Here is a 6,757-nt window from a genome sequence, read left to right on the forward strand (position 1 = left end):
CATACAGCCATGGTCAACCCACCACAAAGGGGCAGAGGTTTGGGTCTGGTCTGTTCTAGTATTTGACCTCCCAACAGGAAAAAACCCAGCCTACTTTTTCTTATGTTTAAATGAAATTTCCTATATTTGAGTTGTGGCCATTGTCTCTTGTCCTTCCACTGGATGCCACCAAGAAGAGTCTGCATCAGTCATCTTTACCTCGTCAGGAATTTATACACATAGGCAAGATCCCCCTGAGCTGCCTCTTCTCCAGGCTGAACAGCCCCAGCTCTCTCAGGCTCTCCCCCTGTGTCTGATGCTCCAAGGTCTTCATCATCTGAGTAGCCCTTTGTTGGGCTCTCTCCAGTATATCCATGACTCTCTTGTACTGGGGAACCCAGCACTGCACAGTGATGAGACCACTGCGGAGAGCGGAAAGATCACCTCCTTTGAACTGCTGGCAATGCTCTTTTCTGCATCCTGGATTACAACTAAGCAGATGGGAGCAAGGGTATGGAAGTACAGGGTTTGGTTTAAGAGGTAGAGCTGTACAGTAATGAAGCAGAATGCAGCTTATGAGTACTCCCCTATTTATCTTCCTCTGCTTGAAGTCTTTAAGGATCATCTACAGTAACTGCCACACAAGAGGATTATTAAGATCTCGCACAACTCCCATGAGCATCTCTCTAGCTCAGACAAAGACGACAGCAATTAAGAGGAGGATATACACAGCTGCTGGACATCCCACTTGAGGTCAAAATGCCATTGCTGCCTGGTCTCAGCTCCATATTTTATATGACAAGTCTGTGTGAAAAGGCAGAAGAAAGTAGTGGTAAAATCTCCTTGATGTTTCCTTGTACAGATATGCTAGACCAACTGGAATACGGTATGAAAGGGTCAGCATTGTTTAAATAAACCTATGTTGCAATAGGTTTGCTCTACAGGATGAAGTACTGCACTTAAATCAGGCCAATATAAGAATCTCTCACCTTGTCAAAATTTCTGAACTGTGTTACTGCCTTTGAATATCTGTTTCCAGACAGGAAAAGCAAGGAGCTGCAAGGGCAGCTGTGTGGATCTCCTGCTCCTTGTGCAGGAACACATGTACCAGGAGTTGAGGTTGTGCCCATGGCAGGCTGGGGAGTGGTCTGGGCCTTTCCAATTGTTTTCTGAATGCCTTGTGTAAATGTGACCCTCCAGGGTGTGTGTGTGACACTAGATCCTTTACAGACCTCTTTCCTGCCAGAACAATGCTTTGTCTTCACCTTGAAGACAAGAAGGCAGGAACAGGGTTGAAGTCCTTTTCTGAAGGGGAAGCTTCCATAGGCAAATGTTTGACCAAACCCAGAAGCAAGACAGGTCAAGTAGGCATGAAGAACTGGTTGATTTAGGGACCTGACTCTATCACAGTATTCAGAAGTGCGCTGATCACAGACGAGGGAACTGTAGGCAGAACAGGCTGCAGCGTGGTCTGGTCTAAAAGAACCTCTAATTGATATTTATTTTGGAACTCCATGTCACTCATACTCCTGTCAAATGCTACCTGAATTCTGAAAGTCTTGTAAGAATTTTCTGGATTGGCATCAGAGCCAAAGGTTAATGGTCTTTTGTCATAATTAATGGTCTTTTGTCATAAAAAAAGTCTGGGTTCAAAACAGAATGATGAAATAGAACAATGCCAGGCTGTTGGCTAGGTCTGTACTTGACTTAAGAACTGTTCAGTGCTTCAGATTACTTCAGCATCCTGTGTGGCTGCCCCCTCCAGACTGTATCCTATGCCACAGAAATTTATTTATGCTTACAGGAAACAACCAGGTGCACCAAAAATAAAAAATGTTGTTTTTTTAAAAAAGCTTTTCTGGTTTAAGAATGGCATTTGAGTATCAGGAAAGATGCAAATGAAATGAGCAAAAGTGCCCAGAGAGCAGACAGAAGCAATGGCTGGACAGAACTAAGCAAAGATTCCATTTTGATAACAACTTTGTCCCCACGATCAATTTTCTTTATAGTTTTCCTCAGCTTAAGTAGAGTACCCATTTTGAAGTATCAGCTGTCAAGGTTACCGGCTGTTCCACAATGCATCTATTCAGGCCATGATCATTGCTCCTCAGGAAATCACTAACTTCCAGTCTATCACAATGAGATCCAAAAGCACATCCTCCTATTGGTTGCCGTATCTTTTGAATTAGGAAAAAAGCCCACCTAATCTTAATGATTTTTAGAATGCCCAGCAACATTTGATAAGAAGTGTTCCTTAGAGTTTTTCTTTCTTCAAAGTACAACAGGTCTTTAAGTCTGTTTCTGCTCTGAATTAGCCTATTTCTCATTTGAAATCACATTTTTTTCAAGCTTGACAGCTTTCAACACAAACACACAGTAGTTTACTATGAGATAAAAGAATAAAAAAATTAAATTTAAGTAAATGAACACATTCACTCATCAATTATTACTTGTTTCTGTTACAGAAGAAATTAAAAGTGGAGTGCCAAATAATAACTGGGAATATACTGACATGGTTTGTGGCAAGTAAGAAGAATCTTACCTACACCTGTGACAGATGACAGAACTAGAGAAATATTATGCATTTTTGGAGGAGTCTATGTCCTCCTCAGACAACCCTAGCAGCTATAGCACACACACTGGGGAAATACAGAGCATGTTTGACACTGTGCTCACCTCCAATACTAGAAAAGTCATTGCCATGGGTACAAGCATAAAACCTACCAGCTCACCATGGAATTTGGGGAAAAACAACTCCACTGCAGTCTCAAAACCCACCTTTCACAAATTTCCCCAAAGCAAATCCAAGTACAATCTGAGTAGCACTGTGGATAATGCAGTTCAGTATGGCCATAACATCTTGCAAGAAGTGTGACCTCAGTAAGAACTTACTGAATTTGTAGTAACTTTTAGAAGATTTTTTCCTGAGCAAGTACATACTGCAGTAGTCATAGAGGCCTCCGACTGTTGAACCCTTTAACTGACAACAGTTTAAAGGAAGCTCCAGCAGCGCTGAGATTGAGAAAATAACGCGCAAGGTCTTTCAGAGATTTCCATGAATTTAAGTCTTGAGGCTAAAAACACTGAAAAGCCAGTGATGAAAATGAAGTGACTGTTAAAAGACACTGATCAACACTGATCCCAGCTTTGTGTCAGACCATTTAGCAGTTACTTCCACAAAAACAGAGCCTGTTGAAGAACTGAACAACTTAGACACAACGTCACCTAAGCAAAGCCCAGTAGGACTAAAAAATGCCATTGGGACATTTAAATATACAACCAGAGGAAGTAAGTGGAAAAAGAATGAAAGACGACAAGAAAACACTGTGAGGCTGGTCAAACATTGGGGCAGGTTACCTAGGGAACTATGGAGTCTCCATCCCTGGAGGTATTAAATCCCAGCTGGACCTGGTCCTGTGCAACTTGCTCTGACCTCGGTTAAGCAGCAGGGGTGGGCTAGAGCTCCAGACGTCTCCCTGAGCCTTGAGTATTGCGTAATTCTGTAACAAGCTGTTCTGATAATCACCATAACATAACGACAGCCTTTATTCAGGAGGGTACTTAAGGATATGCTTAAATTTATGCACGAACCCTACAAAAGTCAAAGGAGTTACAGTTATTGGAAGCACAAACTTACTTGCACAGCTCTAAGCGTATGCTCATCACTTACTGCAGTTAAAAAAAAATTAGCCACAGGCTTAAACAAGTACTCGGGTCCTTTTCTTAATGGCCTTTTGTCTTTTGTACGCAGCACTTGGCTTCACTAGTTTTTCATGCGCCATTATATTCTGACCAGATTTCCACACAGAAGCCTGAAGCACTGTCACTAATTCACATACAGGAAAAAATAACCAGTTTCTAATCACGTGGACCGAAAAGCCTCTGTAGCATCTTGGCAGTAGGCCAATACTATTAGCAAAACACTAGGAAAGCCAAAGTAGCAGCTATAGCCATTAGTATAAAGAACCTGGAATCGTGACTCCAGTACCACATCCTCAGAACCAGTCAACAGTTCCCTACAGCCTTCCAGTTTGTTCCCACATTTGCAAAATGAAGCAATGTGCTTATATGCAGTTCTCAAACAAGGTATTTATCATATACATAAGTAGAAAGAGAAAACACATAGAAAACAGACATTGACAAAATACAAATAAATTTGCATTGCTTGATATTCCAGCAAAAAGCAGTATGCAAGTTTGCTTCAGAAGATAGCAGCTTAGCATGCACTTACACTCGCAAGTTCACTTTGAATCAAGTTCGAAGAGTGGCCAGTTTCCAATATTTTCCTGAACATGCATGCAGCAAATTGCTAACGGCAGGCAAAAAAACCCCCACAAACCATACATCAGCTTTCCCTGTGCCTGATAAATTGATTCTGCCATGACTATGGCTAATGTTCTTATATTTAATAATGTTAGGATCATGTCAGTGGCTGAGTTCAGCATTGCTTTCAGTTAAAAAACCAAAAAAATCTCACCAACCAAAAGAAACAAATACCCCCACCCTTTTTAACTTGAGAAAACATGACTTGTGCAGCATTTAAAGACCCAATTTTAGCATTATTCATCTGCTTGAACTGTTGGTTTTGTCCTCTGCACATGCACTGGGCTTGATGCCCAGCACTGAAAGAGACAGAGGTAGTAGAGAAACAGCTTTGTTTCCATTCGTAGCTGCTTGCTGCCAGAACTAGCTGACAGGAGCCGGTTACAGTAGAAATTAGGTGTTGAAGGGAAGAGTTCAAGTGATCTATGACACTCCAACCAGCTCATTTTATTGATTCTTGGGAAGTGACCGAATTAATTCAGACATTCTTGCACCAAGGTCCTGTACAATGGCAATTCCTTACTTCTGCCTCCTGGGAATTCTCAATCATATTCTGTAAGCAGAACTTCGATTACATGGATGCCAACTTCTGTTAAAGAAGGTGAAGTAGGCCCTTGGAAGAAGCAGTCCAGAGAGGAACGCTCCAGCACAAGGGGAAGTGTTTTGTTTTAAGAGACCTCCACCCATGCTTTGCTTGTGTTCAAGGAAGCATGACTTCCCAGTGCAAGGGCACTAGCTGATGTACGTACAGCGAAGGCACTTCACTGAACAAAACAGGCTCAGCAGAGTAACTGACATTTACCTGCAAAACAGGAGAACTTGAAGGCTCTAGACAAAAGCAGAACCCAGCTGTGTAAGGTGCCACGCAAGCCTTAAGACCCAATAGTGGATGAGATTAGACAGGACACAGCACCACTCAGACTGGAGTACCACTTAACTGATGCCACTTTTGGAAGGAGAGGGAAAGAGGCACCAATTTCTGAACCATTAAAAATGTGCAGCACAGTTCAACTGGGGAAAAATCATAGCGGATACTAGATCACTGCAGAGGAGTACCAGAACTGTGAGTGCTAGAAGCTAAATATCAAGATAAATAGAAGTCAAACATCTTCCTCAAGATCTGCTTCGTTTACTGCCTGCAAAAGATCCTGGACAATGAAAAACAACAATAATCTTTTTTTACGATCACCTGAGCACTTAACAGGTCCAACACAACGCCGTAATAGAGCTTCTGGCAGCTACAAGGCAAAACTACAGTTCAACTTAGGTGTCCAAAGCAGTCATGTGCAAATCTTAAAAAACAAAACAAAACCCCAAACAGACAGATCATGAAGAGGTTACAGAGGAAACAGTTTGCACAGAACATTTAAAACAACCTGCCAAGATGCATGCCATTAATGTTGCAGGATCCCTCCTGAAGCCCACTTAGTCCCAAATCTACATCAAACACTGCATATTGACAGCAGCCAGGTCTTCTGTCACTCTGAAAAGCTGGGCTTGGACCCATCCTCTCACTAGCTGGTAAGAAATACAAATAAGTGGTCCCTCTTCTTGTTACTCATTAGTAATTTTTGCAATTGCTATTTTGACTATAATATGGGGAAAGCAGGAATGGGACAGCAGCACACCTTAAAAAAATAAGCATACCCCCAAAAAACCAATGCAAAGCCCATATGCCTTTTCCTCCAGTCTGGGCTTCTAGTTCCAGAGACAGGAAGGCCACATTTGCCAAGACACAAGAGAGAAGGTACCTGTAAGCAAAGTGATGGAGTTCATACTGCGCAAAGCAGCTTCTTAGCTTGCGTTTGTCACTACACATGTAGAATATCTATAGCAAACTCCAGAAGCATCTGGGATCAACCCACAGGAACGACAGTCAATTACAGTCTTCTACATATATAAGCTATTACAGAAACTCATTTTTGGAGTCACAAACCAAATGTCTTCTTGTGTCATCTCCTCACTTCTGTCAATTCAGTGGAGCTCAAAGTAACAAAAAAATCTTGCGAGAGTTAGCTTGTCTCATCTATACAGGTATTTTCAAATCTGAGAGTCAAACTTACTCCAAGTGTATCAACTGAAAATAATTTTATATATTTATAATTTTTAATAATTTTATAATTGTATAATTTACATATGAAAATAATTTTATATTTTATTTTGTATTTTGTCTGATGATATACCCCTTGCAACTGCCTTTCTTGTTCAAGACAATTTTACACAGTCACAGTCAAATTCACCTGAGTAAAAAAAGAATTAAAAGAAGAGTGAGACTTATCTCCTGCCTTTCCATGCCTTCATTCTTCCACTGATGGGAAGGAGAGGATTCTTTACACACTTTTGCAGTCTCCTCCTCACACTGTATCATGTAACTACTCTTAGTTCTGCTTAATATCCAGTTCCAGTACTCCTTTCCCCATTACTTCAGAAAGAAAGCTGTCATTAAAAAAGTTAC

This window comes from Gavia stellata, chromosome 14 (genome assembly GCF_030936135.1).
Source record: "Gavia stellata isolate bGavSte3 chromosome 14, bGavSte3.hap2, whole genome shotgun sequence".
NCBI lineage: Eukaryota > Metazoa > Chordata > Aves > Gaviiformes > Gaviidae > Gavia > Gavia stellata.